Source organism: Haemaphysalis longicornis, unplaced genomic scaffold (genome assembly GCF_048455015.1).
Source record: "Haemaphysalis longicornis isolate Haplotype H1 unplaced genomic scaffold, Haemaphysalis longicornis Haplotype H1 scaffold_7, whole genome shotgun sequence".
Classification (NCBI taxonomy): Eukaryota; Metazoa; Arthropoda; class Arachnida; order Ixodida; family Ixodidae; genus Haemaphysalis; species Haemaphysalis longicornis.
The window spans coordinates 173,192,174-173,210,931 of record NW_027526422.1 but is presented as its reverse complement, the minus strand read 5'-3'; the positions used below and the strand labels follow the sequence as shown (position 1 = coordinate 173,210,931).

The 18,758-nt window shown below is 45.4% G+C and overlaps 1 long non-coding RNA gene across 1 annotated transcript in view; it reads left to right on the top strand.

The window, feature by feature from the left end:
* The window catches only part of LOC144145534 (uncharacterized), a 67,288-nt gene extending 48,861 nt beyond the window's left edge, over positions 1-18,427 (top strand). The window contains exon 3 of the long non-coding RNA XR_013317517.1: positions 18,220-18,427. This is a non-coding gene — a long non-coding RNA (uncharacterized LOC144145534). The remainder of the gene's footprint in view (positions 1-18,219) is intronic.
* The last annotated feature ends 331 nt before the right edge of the window (positions 18,428-18,758 follow it).

Genomic DNA, 18,758 nt, shown 5'->3' with positions numbered 1-18,758 from the left:
GCCTTAGTGCGTTGAACTGCCTGCCCTGTCTCAGCAGCAGCCGTACCCATTGTCCGCGCGGCTGCAGTCGCTGGGGCTTTTTGCGACTTGGTGGCCTGTCACATTCGTCACCTCCCTGAGTAATTTTCGCGGGGCGGGGTGCCTCCGAGTCTACTGGCGACTGAACAAAAGGTTTGAGCGCACCGGTGGCTCGCTCCCGGTACCCTCCGTTAGCGATATCCAACACGATGCCTGTTTTGGTCAAGAAGTCATGACCCAAAATAATGGGCATCGTCAGCACGGGAAGATGAACTAGGCTTTCTCGCCTTACACGCCTCTCCCACCGAACAACAAGCCTCGCGGCACCGCTCGATTGTGCTGTGCCGCGCGCTCGGATATGAACTTTCTTCTCTTGGATATGCGCTAATAATTCGTAGCTAAACAAAGAAGCACTTGCCCCATCGCCTAACAAAGCGGCGAACTTTTTGCGAGCTACAGTTAACTCGATGAACGGCGCCGGCCCGTCAGCGGAACTTCCAACACGGCACGCCAACGGCGCGAGTGAAGCATTCATACTCGTGACGACCGCCGGCTTCCTAGTGTGAGCTACCGGCGGCCCCTTCCGTTTCCGAACGCCCATGGTCTCGGGACGGCGGGTGCCTACAGATTGCCCTGAGTCAAGGCCACCTTAAATCAGCCCCCGATCACGACTCGGTCACGTGGCAAGACCATCGAAATCTGCTGCATACTGGAAAACAAAATCTCCTTGATATCGTCAACAATTCATGGGATACAGGCCAAGCTTCGGAACACCTCAAGACAACTATCATTCACCCCATTCCAAAGCCCGGCAAAGATGCCCGTAGGCCCGAAAAACTCCGTCCCATTGCCTTAACAACGGCCATATGCAAATCATTTGAAAGATTGCTACATAATCGATTGCAACACCATCTTGAAAGAAGTGGCTGGTTCCACTCATCACAAGCGGGTTTTCTACCTAATCTCGGGACCCATCTTTATCTATGGTTACTGAGGAGAGTCATTCATCGCACTTCCCGAAGGCACTTACCAGATTTTGTACTTGCCCTAGACATGCATACAGGTTCTGATAGCCTGAACCATGAAGGAATTGTTAAGGAGCTTGGCCTGGCATTCCCAAACCGCAAGGCTCAAGCTTGTATTCGAAATTTTCTGCAACATAGACCCATGCGACTAAGTTGCCCAGGGCGTGACCCAACTACATACTACCTTGATCAGGGGTCCCTCAGGGATCCATCCTCCGGCCTATTCTCTTTAATCTTGCCATAAACACAGTTTCCCGGTAAGTAAAAATCGACACATATGCTCGGTTCGCCATGTACGCTGACGTCATTGTTGTCAGGACGGACGCGCAGAGCTATCACACCAAAGAGATACAAATTGAATTACAAACTACAGTTTTCAGCTTGATCTAGACGTTATCTACTTTTAATTTGGACATTTCTCCTCATAAAACAGATCTTATCAGCATGGTTTGCAGACGGGACACGAATCCGTCTCAGACCATCACTCTCTGCATCAAGGTACTGATATTACGTCTAAAAATGACACTATACGACTCTTTGGCTTGAAACTTGGAAGCTGTAACAGTCTCCGCAGTTGGATTCAGCATCTCCAAACAACTTGGCCTGCGACGATGTCCCTCGTCAGTCAAAAATCTAACAAATTCGGTGTTTCTAAATAAGGCTCCTGCCAAGTGCTAGCACGAGCAGTGGCTCACGGCCGCATTACTTACGGGTTTCCTATTTACCACCTCAGCCCTCGACATCTGCGAGACTTAGAAATCGTCAACTGATCCCTGATCCGTATTGTTACAGGTCTCCCACACCACACTCGGATGTAGCTTCTTAAACAGGCCGTACCTCTTCCTCCGCTTGAAAGATCATATGACGAGACAGTCTCACGTTTTCAGAAACATCTGGAATGCTCTCAACAAGGGAGAGCAGTTGCGAAATGAAAAGGACTAAATAGCCTCTTCAATCCAGAACCCTTCCCCAGCAGCATTTCTCCATAGGAACGTCCTCCTCTAGGAGTAATGAGACACCGCCCCCGTCTACGTGTAAACCGTAACGGCAGGAAACTTCTGGGGAAAAAGAGTTGCACAGACAAGAAGAATTGGACGTCTACACTGACGCAGGTGTATATGAAAAACGCAGCGGCCATCGCCTGGAGATGCTCCGATGTACCTCTGCTTAGCAGATCACGGCAAATTGCCAATGTCAACGGTCTTAATGAAGAATCTGAACTCTTCGGCATCCGCTCGACAAATGAAACAATGCTTCCTGGATATATTCATGAGACAGTCATGGAGACTCGTAGATTGGAATAAAATTTAGATTGATGCCGCTAGGGTGCTTGGTGTCAAATTAGAGGTCTTTATGAGGTGAATAACATAGGACAAATAAATGCTCTTCCTGCCTAAAATAATGACACAGTCACGGCCAGTCAAAACTTTGTTAAAATTGGAAATGACTCCGCTAGGCAATGTTGGGTATCTAATTTAGTCTCAATAATGAAAATCACGCTGGACAGATAAAGAAATGCCCCTTGGCTATATTTATAAGATAGTTATATAAGATATTTATAAGATAGGATTAAAATTCAAGGTGATGCTGCTAAGGCATATGGGGTATCGAATTGAATGTTTAAATTACGGGAATCACGTGGGAAATATTAGTAATGCGTCCTGGTTAGTCATGAAATAGACTCGGTGAGTCATGGATTGGGTTGAAATTCAGTGATGCCACTAGAGCTGTTGGTTGTCAAGTTAAATGTCTGAATGAGGAAAATCGCGTGGAATAAAAAAATGCGTACTGCTTCACATAGTGATTTAGTCACGGCTAGTCATAAACTTCGTTAAAAACCAGGGACGCTGATTGGGTGTGTGGGATATCGAAATATATGTCTTGGTATACAAACGGGGATCGGATGCAATCGTCGGAACGGATGGTACTGAATACCCAGGCAGCACAGGACTGTCCGACCTGCCTCAAGCCGGTGTACTTTGGCCCGTGATTTTCTGTCCGGCCTTTTTCCAGCAGCCATATTCGGCCCATGTCCAAACGTGGGCCTTTTGGCCGTATACGGCTGTACTGCTATCGCCGTCCAACGGCCAGTATCCGTCGGCCAGTCGAACGGCTTACGTTCATACGGCCAGATTCCAGCCGTGGGGCTCCGGCCATTCCAAAGCCACCCGTGTGCGGCCGAAGTACAGCCACCGGAGGACAGCCGAGATGCGGTCATCGGACTCCAGGCGGACTAAAGCTGCAGGAAATTCGGCCGTGCTACGGGCATTGGACTTCAGCCACAGTACGTTAACTGTACTGAGGCCGGTGGACGACCACTGCACGCAGCGCAAGCAGATGACTCAATCGCGGTGTCCAGCAGCACAAATCCACCATTTTGGGTCAGCTGCAGCCACATCAAAGTGAGCCCGCGTGCCACCACCAGCCGTCCAGCCTTCAGCGCAGCCTTGCTTAATTATCAGTGTCACTTGACACCAAAATTCATTTCTTACACTGCTCACAGATGGTCGTTCCTTTAATTGCTTTGCCTCTTTTACTGTCGAATACCGAAAATATTTATGTATTTGCAGAGCTGGAATAGATGTATTGTCCAGGTCCTGATATCTTCTGTGGGGAGGGTTACCTGTAATAAACGGGAATGGAGGGGGGGTGCGGAAGGCGCATACTTTAGCAGGTTGACTTTAACAAAGATGAAAGTGCCGCTTTTGGCCAATTTATTTTAAGGCAATCTTCCTGAACACTTTCATGCTCTGACTAAATCAACTATATTCACAAGTTACTTGACCAGTTTGGTTGTATATAAAACTGGCGCGATTGCCTTTATGAAGCGTTTTGGTACTCCACAAAACACTCATGAGAATTGAATATGATTTCCTTCACACGAAACGTACGTCCAGTGTTTGCCCATTTTTCTTGCAAAGAAATTTTCTACTCGATTAACTTTTCTGATTATCTTTCACAAGGCTGACTCATGGAGAGAAAGAAGAAGTATTTTCATTTTCAATCTCTTTTTCATGTTGTTTTCATGAGTTACGTGCACACCACCTAATAGTCCAAAAGAACTTAATTTTTCTCTAACGTCGTACTACGTTAAAAAAATTCTAGACGCGTTCCGACTGACGCCCTGCTTCAGGTGGCTGCTGTTATATCCCTCTGTGTTCACGCAAGGAAAGGCGTAAGACTAGAGTTTCATAATTTCTATCAAACCAATAACATATTATTGGTAGTATTCATACAGCAAATCTTGCATACTGCAACGAATAAAACAAAAAAATATTTCATTGGTCAAGTTTGAATGCGTAAGGTTCTCAACCCGTCGGAGGCGAACTTGCATCTCCGTAAGTTTATTTATTTATTTATTTATTATTTATTTTTATTTATTTATTTATTTATTTATTTATTTATTTAGTTATTTATTTATTTATTTATTTCATACCTGCTTCGCCTTTGCTTGGATTACAGCATGGAGATACAAACATTAACCATCAAATTTGAGACCAAATAACAAAAAATTCTACAAGGCGGGGTAAAAATCTTCATTATAAACAGTGGATACAATCATACATTGAAGATAATTACACTGTCGTATTGATCTAAGATTAAAAGAATCGCGCAAGGATGTCACTTTAAAAGGAAAGTTAATAATTCGCTTTATGCTAGCGGGCCCACTTCGGTATATGTAGAATGGCGCTTGGATATACTTCTCCCGTTCTATTCCACTTTTCGAATGATAGATATTACGAAAAAATGTCAACCTAAGGTTTCGTCCGTGATCTTTCCCTTATTGCCATTTAAGTTTACTTTTTCTTTCCCTCATGCTAAATTCACAGTGGGAATTACCTAATATGAATCGCACTTCCCTATTCTCTATGTTTCGAGCGTATCCACCATCTTCGCTGTAAAGATCATTACAAACACAGGCGTAATCCAACGTTAGGCGAAAATGAGTGAAATGTGGTTGTTTTTTTTAGTTAGGTGGAGATTCGCTGAAATTTTATCTGAGTTAGCCAAAAACAAGTACAGCCAAACTTTTATGTTGTGAACATACCTATTTAACCTCTAAGCACGCGTTAAATAAGCTTCTAGTTATTTATATTCCACGGCCGTTCTTAAATAAGTGCAATTTACAGTATCCGTATTCATTTGGAATGAAGGTTATCTTGTAAAGGTGATGCTAACATACTCTTTAACATTCAATGACTTTTCTGAATCAGCACACCAGGATGTTATTAAATTCGAATCATGCTGGAGGTATTCGGAATCACGTTCTTTAGCTATAGTCCTGTAAACTACACAGTCATTCGCGAACATTTTCACCAAAGATTTGAGGCCAACAGTAATAACATTTATATATAACAGAAACAAAATGCGGCCTTCAACTGAGCCGTGGGGAATTCCTGAGGCCACGGGAACATATCCGGACGAACAACAATTGAGAGCGACCGACTGCTGCCTTCGAGAGAGATACTGGGCTATCCATTCATTCAGTTTATTGCCCGCAGTGTACTAACAAGAAGGTGACATGGAATACCGTCAAGTGCTTTTTTTGCAGTACAAGAAAATACAGTCAACTACTTTAAGCTTATCTATTGCTAGAGCGAAATCGTGCGTTGAACTAAACCAGTTGCGTTGAGCAAGAAAAACCTGACGAAATCCGTGTTCGCCAGGATTCTGACGATTATGTTTAACCGAATGAGTCATAACCCAAGTTTAGCTAAGCTCACCTTCAAACATTGCCACTAAATTAACATCCAGGCTTCGTCATTCACAAGGCTGTGTTGTTACGGCAAATTTAAAATAACACTTGATTCTAAAAGATAGACATAAAATCATATGAAGTAACATAGTGCCGGGCACGAACTTGAGCCTAACAATGCACGAGCTTAGCCTCTTCTACGTTTATCACCAACAAAATAGTGAAACCTTGTTTTTCGCAGTATTATTGTACGAAGAATAGCAGGAAACTTGCGATTTTGCGCGCCCTTGCCTATCTTTGGTTGGGAGTCCTTGACATGGCGCCGGTTGAGCTCCTACGTGGTGGCCGCTTGCTCGAAGCCCTTTAAGGCCACTTATTTTGGTGAACCACCGCCACCTCAGGTCGGACGTCTCTGCCGGGTCGATGTCTCTAATGGTCTCCATTTCTTGAGGGGGCGAATAGCCTCGAGGTAACGCGTCCACGAAGCGGGCGGGCGAAGCGTGGTAGCGGCTATGACTGTCGAGGCTTAGCTTACCCTTCGGTGTGGCACAGTCTTCTTGTGGCAATAAATAGCATTCCGATGGCCTAAAAGGTTCCCTGGTAATGTCCAGTGCGTCTTTAGACCTTGCCCGTTCACCTAGAACACTTATTACTCTTCGACAAACAAAGTTCGTTCATTAAAAACGTAAAAACACCGAACGGATGAAAAAGATCGCCTCATAGTCTCTACAATGGCAGAAAGAGGGCGCCAGGAGTCCGCTAGAAGAAGGAGTTCCTGTATAAACATCTGTAAAAGAGTCGAAAGTTGGGCGAGTTGGTATTGACGCATCTTAAAATTCAAACTGCGCGCAAATTAACGAGGACGTGAACACACTGAAGACACCACAAGCGCAGACTCACAACTGGTTTATTGTTACAAAATTCGAACATAAAATACCCAGGCGCCCCACATACGTCACATTCTCAGCGCTATCGGCTGCACACACAAATAAAAAAAAAACTCAGAAGCACACGAATGACAGATAATTCCGCGACGATAACACCATCACACATGAAATATCCTCCCCCTCTTCACCACGCATGCCCTGAAGAGGCTTCAAATTCATGTTTAGTGCCCATCTATGTAGGCGACTTCGCGACTAAGCAATGCAATAGATGGGTGACTAATACAATCTGAACCAGCTTTTAAAATGTGTCTGGCCTCGACAATTTCTCTTGTCTGCTGATTCTTATGCCTAAATAAAATGGTTGTGCGCTCAAACACAGGGGTACATTCAGGGGTACATTCAGGAACGCATGCGCGGCAATGGGAAGACATGTGGCTGAGGTCCCGTTTTTCTTTCGAATAGTTTTGTTCCTTAAGTCTTGTATTTAAACAACGCCCGGTTTGGCCAATGTATACCTTGCCGCATACAAGTGGTATGGAATAAACAACCCCCGTGGCGCATTGGACGAACTTCTTTTTGTGATTAATACCACATGCTCCTTGACGTTTTCCTGCCCTTTTGTTCACTTTTGGGCAGATCTTACTTAACTTATTAGGAGCTGAAAACACTATTTTTACGTCATACCGCCCGGCCACTCGTTTTATACCGTGTGACATCTTGTGAACATAGGGCACCACGGCAAAGTTTTTCGGCTTTTCTTTTGGTGGTATGGCCTCCCTCTCCGACTTTACCCACTTTACCAGTTTTTCACTTGCTCTAGAAATAACATGATCAGGGTACCCGGATTTTTTTTTTTAGCTTCTCCACCTGCTGTAAGACACTTTCGGGCATTGAATGCTCACACGATTTTGAAATGGCCGACTTCAAGCAGGAGAGTGCAATACCCTGCTTCACCACTTTCGAGTGCGCCGACTCAAAGCTTAAAAGGGCTTTAACAGACCTGGGAGCGTACGCGTAGCACATGTGCCCTTCTCCGAAAGTCATCCTTAAATCCAAAAACTGGAGCACTCTATCTCTAGGTAATTCGAAGGTAAATCGAAGACCCTGACCGCACTCTTTGAAAACCTTTAGTACGTCGGGGCAAATTCTGCAGGAGGGCCTGTCTACCACCACCAGAAAATCATCCACATACCGGAACACTTTTACAACAAGCCCCTCAAGCTTCTCATTCAGACACCTATCCACACCTCCCAAAAAGGTATTACTGAGAACAGGGGCCACTCGGGACCCTATGCACACGCCACTCCTCTGAATAAATGCTCCTCCTTCCCACTCGACCACAGTGGAGGCCAGGTAGAAGGACAACAGTTCTAAAAAGGAATTAAGCGACATCCCGCACCTACCAATGAATGCACACTCGTCGTTGTCCTGTGTTATGCATTTCTTTACACTGCTCATTAATGCGTCATGCGGCATAGAGTAATAAAGATCCTCCACATCAATGCTGAACGCATCAAGGCTTCCATTGTCAAGTTCCCCCATACTCTTGACGACCTCTGCTGAGTTGGGGACCATGTACGGGTCATTGATATGTAAAGTGTCTAGAAGTTTCATAAGAAACCCTGACACAACCCGCTGCCATGCTCCGCGTTCGGAGACAATTGCTCTAAATGGAATGCCCGGTTTATGCGTCTTCGCATTGAAGAAAATGTCAAGCTTAGTTCCCTTTTGTGCTTTAACGGAAGACGCCAGACGCTCTAGATTATTACTACGCAAAAGCGCGATAGCACGTTCCTTCAGTCGTTCTACCTTAACGGAAGTAGAAACAAAGTTCTTTGCTACAGCAGCGCTGGCTTTCTCGTTATAAACACCTTCAGGCATAACTACGAAATGGCCTTCTTTGTCAGCCACAGTCACCTTTAGCTGCGACGACACCAGGTAGTCCACAGTTTTTTGAACATTGGTCGACTTCCGTTGCCTGGCTCCTCCCCTTTCCAGGACGTCCACGCCCTCCGCGATGCACCGCGCACGAACATCCTCAGGCACCAGGCTCGCAACTTTCCTCACCGTTGCAAGTTTTTCAGCTGGGGCCAGGGCGGGCTCAAGGCCAAACTTCGGTCCGAGCCGCAGCACCCGCTGGTGTTCCTCTGGGATTACAGCACCCCCGAGAACGTCAAGCCGCCCTTCCTCAGCACGAGTCTTCTTTTTGAAGGGTAGCGAGTGGCGGGAAAAGCTCCAAAGGGCTTCCGTCGCCTGGTCTGCCGTTTTGCACCATCCACGGAACTCCCTGCTGTCGAAGGATCCATTCTCTGCCCGGCACATCACACGCAGATGGTCCTTGAAGAATCTGGCCTGGTGCCACCATTCTGACCGCAGCATCTTGCATAGTCTTCTAGAATGGTTCTTGGACGGTTGCAAGAACCCACTAACTGAAACAACTTCGGCGGGACACGCCCCATTCCTCGCGTGCCAAGAGAGGATTCGTGCTTTACATGTACACACCGCTATTAGAGACACGATGACGGCTGGGTCGCCTAGGTTAAAGTTAGTACATAACGAATTGCCCATTGTACAAGAAATTTTATTTTATTTAGGCATAAGAATCAGCAGACAAGAGAAATTGTCGAGGCCAGACACATTTTAAAAGCTGGTTCAGATTGTATTAGTCACCCATCTATTGCATTGCTTAGTCGCGAAGTCGCCTACATAGATGGGCACTAAACATGAATTTGAAGCCTCTTCAGGGCATGCCTGGTGAAGAGGGGGAGGATATTTCATGTGTGATGGTGTTATCGTCGCGGAATTACCTGTCATTCGTGTGCTTCTGAGTTTTTTATTTGTGTGTGCAGCCGATAGCGCTGAGAATGTGACGTATGTGGGGCGCCTGGGTATTTTATGTTCGAATTTTGTAACAATAAACCAGTTGTGAGTCTGCGCTTGTGGTGTCTTCAGTGTGTTCACGTCCTCGTTAATTTGCGCGCAGTTTGAATTTTAAGATGTATAAACATCCCCCTCGCGAGGGGCACGATCAAATGCAGAGCGTTTCCGGGGGCGCACGACGTTAAGTAGTTTGCGTTACGTTAATGTTGTTGCACCCTCTCCTCAGCAGTAATTTGAATGAGTCAACGATATAAGGCGCGTTAGTAGCGTCCGATTCTGTGTTGGCTTTGTGACGCAGTGGGTAGAGCACCATGTACATTGCGTTCCGCCCGCAGGGTCGAGGGATCGAAACCTGGCGCCGGATAGTATTTTATTTTTTATATAGTAGGGACAACGACGGTGCGTACTACGGACGTCAACGCGGGTGACATCGTGAGTTACTGAAATGCTCTGCATTTAAAACGCCTCTGCGTCATTCGGTTCCCTAACGGCTCTTTCTTCACCCAGAGAAAAAGCTGTCCTACACTGGCGGGTCTCCTTCCAAACAAGTCTGTGCATGAATTCGTGGCGCCCAGGCGCGTGCCGTTTTACGCCTGTACCCCGCTTACCTAAAGAATGACGTATACCCTGAGACCTCACGTAGGCTGGTCTCCTCTTGAACACCGATTGCCGAAAATTCTGCGGCCGTTCGCTTGCTCTAATTCGGCTGAGGACCGCTAACCGAATGAAAAACATACATTCTGGGGCCGTACGTCGGCCGGTCTCTAATAACACCGGCTGCTGGAAGAAAAACTCCCACCTCCCGTCGCGGGAACCCCTGTGTAGATACGACGCATAGGGGGCTAACGTTGCAGCGTTGGACAGCGGAGGAACCGCGCTGGAACAATGGAGCAGAGCGGCGCAGGCACCGCGTTTTATAGCGTGCATAACGGTGAGGGGACGCGCCGGCGCCAGTGCCTCTGCCGCAGCTATGACGCAACACAATCCAACACAGTCCACTTTAATCCAATCCAATCCAAATCCAAGACAAACCAATCCAAGCCAAGCCAAGCCAATCCAATCGAATCCAATCCAATGCCCCTCGCGAGAGTGTGTTCGCTATCGGAGAGGATAGGGAGGGAGCGGCGGAGAGCGCAGCTGGCGCGGCGAGGAGAATGGGGGGGGGGGGGGGCGGACGCTGACGACGGCAACGCCGACGACGCCGGATGCAGGGACAAGGCGGGTGAATGAGATGCGGTGGCATCTAAAACGAATATTCTCCTGCGGGACGCGTGGTTCACCGTTGAAAGAGCGAATGCACAGCAGCCGTGCCCCGGCCGGTCTCCTTTCGAACACCAACTGCTACAAGAATACGGCTATTCTGTGGCCGGTCGCTTGCCGTGCTTCGGCTGAACACTGCTTCCCGAAGGGAAAACGGATGCCCTAAAGCCGTACTTCAGCCGTTCTCTTTCTCAATATCGGCAGCCGAAAGTGAATTGAATATCTCGCAGCCGCGTAGCTGCCGTTGTGTCAACACGGGCGGCCGGAGAAATACCGAAGCGATGGTTGCCGAATGTTGTCCATTCATAGAATGATCAGTGGCTGCCAGAACCTGGATGCTGGCCGGACATGCCAGAAAGCGGACATAGACCGGCCGGTCTTGGGACACACTTTCTGTGCCGCCTGGGTATTTGCGAATTTAGCAAAAGATGTCTGATCCTAGGCTCTATGCATATAACTGTGCCCGAAAATTGTTGGCAACCATCTTGAAAGCGTGGTAGGTTCGACGCATTGCAGTTCCGAAGGTATGTCAAGAAGCGTGCGTCCCCGTGCAACAGTTTAGCAACCAATAGGCTGATATTTTTGTCGTTCATAAGGCGTCAGTTTCGCCTATGAATGACTGGCTTGGTCATGCATTTTGCTTGCATTCTACTCTGCGTGCCCCGTGCAGGCGCAGTGTGCGCCACTAATGTGGCACGCTATATCCTAGAGAGATCTGCGGCCTCCTGGTGCGTTTATGCTGCGCTAGGTACAAATAATTCAAAAGGCCCCACTTAACCAGATACGCATCAGCTGTGTAATAAAAAGAAACAAACATACGTTGAAATGATAAAGGACTACTATGTTCCACACAGCAGATGTTGGGATGTTTCTTAATTATTCTATTTCGGTTTTTCTATTCGCCAAGGTGGGGTGCTGATGTGTTTACTACAAATGCGAACCTTTCGAGTACTAAGCCTCTCATATTTGGTTTGAGATAGCCGTTAAGAAGTGCAGACTACACATTATCTTGACATAAAAGCAGAGCCTGTAGCAAGCTTGAAAACCATGCTAGCTGTAGATGTTCGTCCCCGAGTTACCCAAGTTTGCATAGCAGCGCTTGTATATCAAATTTGAGACTGATAGGTATGCCAAATAGGTATATCAAATTGAGATTTCAGGTTTCAATGGGCGAAGCTGCCACTGGCTGATTAGGCGCTCTTCAGTGGAAGGAAACGGATAAATTTTGACTGCATGGTATCGTTAACGTGCGCTTATATCTCGACTCACTAGATTTTTTATTTTTATTCCTCTATCAGAAAAGCACACATGCCCACCACCTGTAATCGAACCCGCCTGTTTAAGCTCAGAACCGCAACGCCATAATTTAACAAATTCGCCACCGTGGCGGAGCACCCACTGTTCGCATTGCTAACGGCCACACAGTATCAAAAGTAATTTTAGTTATATACATCATTTATATATATATATATATATATATATATATTGACGTCTTTTCAAATCCAATGTATTACGGACTCGTACCACTGGCATTCTGGACTGGTAACACAAGAGCTCCTACCGATGTTCCTCAGGGAGACCAAAATACTATACTCGGACGCAAAAACATGATCACACTTAAAAGCTGTTTCGGAGTCCACATGTGGCTGTTTTCATGTACCCAAATTTATAGGAGTTTAGGGACTCAGCCGTTTGAAATGCTACACGCTAGGCACGAAATATTGGCTAGGGATAAATGAAACAAACAGCTATGGGAGATCATAGTTGTACCACTCACGACTTTGTAAACCGCAAGCACATTCATAATCGTTTAAGACGCAGCTTCCGCGTCGGCGTCGCGTGTCCTCGGCGTACGATATACAACCCACGCCTCTGAGAAGACCGCTCTGCCTGGTCGCAACCTACCGGCACACACTAGTCCACGGGCCCATGTTGTCATTGAGTTGTATGGGCATTATATGTAGCCGGTTCCACACTGGCAAATCGGCCAGCTATAAAAGAAAGAACAAAAGTACTTTCCTTACTTGGTGTTTAGTCAAGCCAAACTGTTCCGTTCGGGCGCCTCCCTTAATAATAAATACCTCCCGCCAACTAGATATCGTTTCGTTGGAGTTAGCTTGTTTACCTGCATGGTGTCTGTTTTCAAGCTGGCCGAGCTAACGTGAAGGCTTGGGGCGTGAGGAGAATCCACGGAAGCTTCTTTTTTTCCGCCCCGCTTTTGTGTTCGCCAGAAGAGAAGGCCCAGAGAGGACTTGTACAAAGGTGGCGTCGGTCACCCCGGGATAGTTAAAATCAATGCTAGCTTTTGAAGGAGGATTTCCTTTACTTGTGAATACTTTGAGCTGCTAAACAACAGGGATCGGAAGAAAGACGTATACAAAGACAAGGCGCCTTATCTGTGTATACGTGTTTCTTCTGGTCCTCGTCGTTTAGCGCCTCAAAGTATTCAGTTCAACCAGCTAGCCCAGGTCAGGCTTTTGTAGCGTAAGCTATACTGGCCGAGGTTGAGCCGTTTCGCGTGGACCTTGAATGGTCGTGCTGCTTAACGCTAGGAGCATTGGATTGGCTTGGATATGAATTGGATTGAATTTGGTTTGCATTAGACTGGATTGCATTAGATTGGACTAAACCCAATCTAATCAGAGTATGGGTGTGCAGAGAATTTGGTCTGCACATTCACCGGTCTGCGCATTCCAGAGTAGTGACGTCAGAGCCACGGCAGACGCACTGGCGCCGGCGCGTGCCCAGCTGTGCGCTTCCGTTCCGGAGTAGCCAATTCTGAAGCTGCGCCATTTTGCGTGGCTCCTGGAGAGCCGTGCTGCGTATGCGCGAGGACCAGTGACTACACTGCACTGGACTGGACGGGACTGAAGTGGACTGAACATGATTGGACTGGACTGGACTGGAGTGAAATGGACTAGACTGGACTGGACTGGATTGGATTGGACTGGAAGTCGTTTTAGCAGCAGTAAGCATAATACTCAGCTAATCTTAGGCAACCAGGAAAGCTAAGAACAACCAATTGAACCTTAGCTCACGCTACGTATATCCTGGCATAGCCGGGCTAAGCCACTGGTAATTTTGTTTTCGTTTACTTTGTTTGCAAAACCGGCTGAGGGTGCCAATAACGTTTTAACCACCGCGATTACCACCGTCAGATTGCCCGCAGGGGACGTCAGCTTGAGGTCATTCAGGGAGTCAAAAGTATGAATGGGGCACTATACGTTCTTTCTACCATGGTTACGCTGCTTAAAGCTGCTGGGCGAAGTAAAATTGGTTCCACGTCTCACCGTAGTGACTGGGTGGCTGCTAGACCTCAATGGGTTGGCGACCAGGCTTTGTTATGCGCTCGACGTGCTTACGAGGCAAGAAAATTTTGGTGGCTCGGAGCACAAATATAGACGTGCAAAGCATGGGCGGTACTTTTAGACCGGCAGCCCGAAAGCATATGGTGGGTGGTAGCTTCGCTTTTCGCTGGTAGGTTTTATGTTGTTATATTTGTGTTAGCGGAACACCTTCGAGTTTCCATATGATGGTGAGAGAGGTAGGTGCTTTGAGTATATTATACGCATCTCTATTGTTTGTAGCGTTGGTCAATCAGTGTCCTAGCGCAGGTTAATCAATAGGCCATCCTCACTCTCAAATTGGGACGTTCCTTTTGTGCGTGTGTGTGGGAGGCGGGGTGATAAAACCATGGAGTTTGATGTTTTGGGGGAGGACGGGAGAGGCGAGCCCCGCTCGATTCGGGCCTTGCAAGACTTCTTTTATGCGATGGCAAGCCTCGTCTTCTTATCTGAATGAGATAGCCTGTGCGGCATAAAAATAAATGAATGAAACACGCGCTTCGCTCTGGACACAGATAATAGAGCCTGGCACGGCCGTGCAGTAAACACAAACAATAAATAAACAAACCCGTGCATAGTTCGCGGCACTATACAGTCAAACCCGTTTATAGCGAACTGCAATATGCACCGCGAGTAGTTCGATATATCCAATATTTCGATATATCCGAACCCGCCTATAACAAGCCTATTGTTACGAGTTCCCAATCCGCGCAAGCCCCCGCCCCCTCCCCAACTCCGCCATCCGCGTATGCAGAAACGAACAAAGTACAGTAGCCATTACCATACCAAAATAATCCATTTATTGCAAGTAACAAAGCTACATTCCGCCTTAACTGCCCACGTTGCAAAAAAAAAAGGGTGATTTTTTTTTCGCTTTCGTTTTGGCGGCTTCAACTAGCATAGCATTCTCTACACGAAACATTGTTTGCACCAGTTCAGGTCCGCGTCCTCAAAAATCTAAGAAGCATTGGCGGAGCACATCGACTGTCGAAAGCGCTTTATTATAAGCGTCGGACGTATTTCACTCGCGACATCATCGGGAACGTTGGCGAGCTCTTCCCACCGTTCACAGATGCTGCTGTCTTGGTCCGGACTCGCTGACTGGGCGGGTTCCGTCGCGAGTCCCGCGCATCGGAAACAGTTACGGGAAGTATTGGGCGTCACGTGGCTCCGTGCGAGGCGCAATGTCTCAGGCGCGGTTCTTGCTCCGTGGTCGCGGCCAATCCACATCTCAATCGCCGCTCGAGATCATGCATTTCGGCGGCCATTCTAGGCGCCCAGAGTTCGATATATCGGATGTGAGCTTCGTTATAAGGGATATGTTTCCCATGTATTTCCGTAACTGAATTATTTTTGTTCGATATATAGCATAATTCGCTCTATCCGGGTTCGTTATACCCGGGTTTCACTATAGTGGCGAAAAATTATTCAAATTTAATGGTGAATGTTGCTCACAAGCGATTTCTTCTGCACGTGGGGCTGCATCCGAACGTCGCCTGTATCGTACTCCAGAAAAAGATTCATACAGTAAAAAGATCACACGTTTTAGGCTAAGAACTCAAACAACTTTCAATTTTATTACCTAAACTAGAAATTAACAATAAAATGCACGAAATTAGTTGTCACATTAACCATTTCCAGACGTCACATAAACTATTTCCATTAAAATACATAAAGTATTCTACTGAAAAAAAATTATTATAATCTTATTACATCAAGGCTGCTTTGAAAGCCCTCAGAAGGGTTTCGAGCAGAGTACCTGATTATGGTCCCATGTTTTATTCGAAAACAAGTTTAGCTTTTTTTAAGCATAGATTTCTACGCAGGAATTCCAAATAAGGTATCCCCTATTAATTCTTTTATAGACGCAGTGAAGCGGGCCCATGAATTTCAAAACCCTGGTAGCTCTTGAGGCTAAATATCTAATACATCCTTGTCGCCCTGTTTATATTTGATTTGATTTTTGATTTCTTGGCAAAAACCAAGGTGAGGCTAAGACTAAGGGCGAATGTGGCTAACCGAGGCCTCAGCCACCCGATTTACAGCGGACATAACAAAACGTCTGTTCACAAATTTAAACATGATAGCACAATCGTAATAGAGAAATAGCAGAAAGCAAGGTAATTTCACTTCTTATGTATTATACAAAGCATAGGTCTCAAATTCACAAAGGGAACATAATGTACACATAAACGCAGTAATTCTAACGCATGAACTTTCGTCAGTTACACTACTATGTCATAATTACGTATTAATATTTTTTTGTTTGTAATTGTTTTTAATTTCTACATGTAGGGGAACATGTAGGCATATACTTTGAACACTTAAATATATATCAGTATTGCGAGCGTTTCGCTTAAGTAACACTTTTCTTACCTGTTTTTAAACTTAAGTTCACTGGCGCCGAAGTTTAATTTTTCTCCTAATGTATTTTATATTTCAGTTGACTGGTACAGGAAAGATTGCTCACCATAGTTCGTTCTTACTTTTGGAGTGTGCCGTATTGTATGCCTGAGATGGTAGCCAGAAGATTTATTGTTAACTTTACTGCGGGTCTTTTGCTTATAAATGGTATGCAGAACCTTCAATAATAGATTTGGTCAGTCGAAGCATAGAATATTCAGTAAATAAAGGACTTGTCCTCAAATCTGCGTAGAAGCCACGATAATCTAAATATATGCGTAAAACATTTTTTTTGCTATACATTGAGCCTGTTATAATTAGTTTTAGTTGTGGTCCCCCACAGAAAAATCCCATAGCATAGTTTCCAATAAATGAGAGCATTGTATAAGTTTTGTTTCAACCATACTGGTATCAAACGTACTATTCTATATATAAGACCTATACTTTTAGAGAGTTCGGAGGACAGGTGAGCAATATGCGTATTCCACGAAAGTTGTTCTTGAAAACCAAACACCTAAGAACTTCTGTTCTGTCACTCGGTTTAACTTGGTTCGGTTGAATTTAATGGGGATTTCTTTCTCGACATTTTTATTGTACGGCCTAAATATAATGTAAGTTGTCATTGTAGCGTTAAGTTGCAATTTATTATCTAATAACCAATTTGATAATTGTTCCAAGTAAACATTTACCATTCAGTGAAGTTTAAATATATTATCAGATGTGAAGAAAATGTTAGTGTCATCCGCATACATTACAAGTTCTTGCGGGCCTTCTATATTTATGATGTCATTTACATAAACTATAAACAGTAACGGGCCTAACTTGGAGCCTTGCGGGACAGCTTGTCTTCGCTCTAATATGTCTGATCCAATGGAGTTTAGTTGAACAAACTGCTTTATTTCAGTCAAATATCTTTTTAAAACGTTACCTGCCACGCCACGTATTCCATACCTCTCCAATGTACATATCCGATACCGCTTTCACTAATTATCGCATTCCTAAAGTTTGGTTTGCTTTTGTTTTTGCAAAACCCTGTACACCTGTAGGCTTTATCAAGGTCGTGCAAATTTAGGCGTACGTCACAGATTCTTGCATACAAACTGTAAAGTAATATTTTTGGCCATATTTTTCAGAGGTAAAGAGGAAGAGTGTGTGCGTGTAAATTTTAGTTCGGCCTCAGCTTTAAGGAATAGAGGTGGGGGAGGCCCTCAGGGTGTCGGCGATTGCCAGGGCCCGTGGAGGGACCAGTTTTTGATTTGCCCCGTTCGAGCGGCGCCACCATTGGTATCCGAACTGCTCTTAGCCAATTCAACATAATCTCCATTATCCCGAGCGTGCTGCTTGCTCTTCTTCGATCGTTAAGATAGAAGACTGCTCAATGACACGAACATTTTAGCATTACATATGAAACACGATCACTGTTGCGGTTAGTGTCCACCGGTGTTGTCCAGATAACATAGTTTAGTGGCTCTGGAACATCTAAGTTAATATTTTCAATTCTTTGACTAGTACCTAGGTTATGTTTAGAAATATCCCTACGTAGTGAGGTATTCTGCATTTCCAAACTTAGGATTAAGGATCTGCTTCACTTCCTGGCTGTACTTCGCTGAATTGCTGAATATATTTTGTCATGTATTTTTATAGGGTAGGATTGCGTGTGAAACTCTTCCCGTTTAATTCACGGTTTCTTCCCTGTTTCTTTTCAGTGCAACCCAAGATCATCTCTTGCCAATCGTTGTACAAGGCATCCCGTTTGCGTATGCGTTGAAGGTAACGATTTCCTTACACCAGGAAAATGCATTCACAAAGATTTAGTCAAGACGAAGGGGTAAAGGCATCAAGAAACGAAATACGGACCAGTTCAAACTTCGCGTTTCCCATAAAAGCGGTGATAATTCAATAAAATTGCTAGAATACCTCCATTGTTCTATAAGTAATCTGCACGCCACCGCTGTGAGCTTCCCCTTCTGACCTACTGAAGATCTTGTCTGTTATCTCAATTGTAAACACAAATTTGGTTTGAGACTTCACAAGAATAGTTTTATTCTGAACATATGGACATGTCAGTGTATCAGCTTAAGCGGAAAGCGAAAAGCATTTAATTAAAGCACAATAAAAACTTACCAGAAGAAATTCCACCATCAATATTTCCCGTCAACAGGAGTACATAATACGGAGTACATAATACAGAAGCCCGGAAAGAGGCGAACCAACGTGGTAGATAGAAGAGGTTTGCGATGAAGCA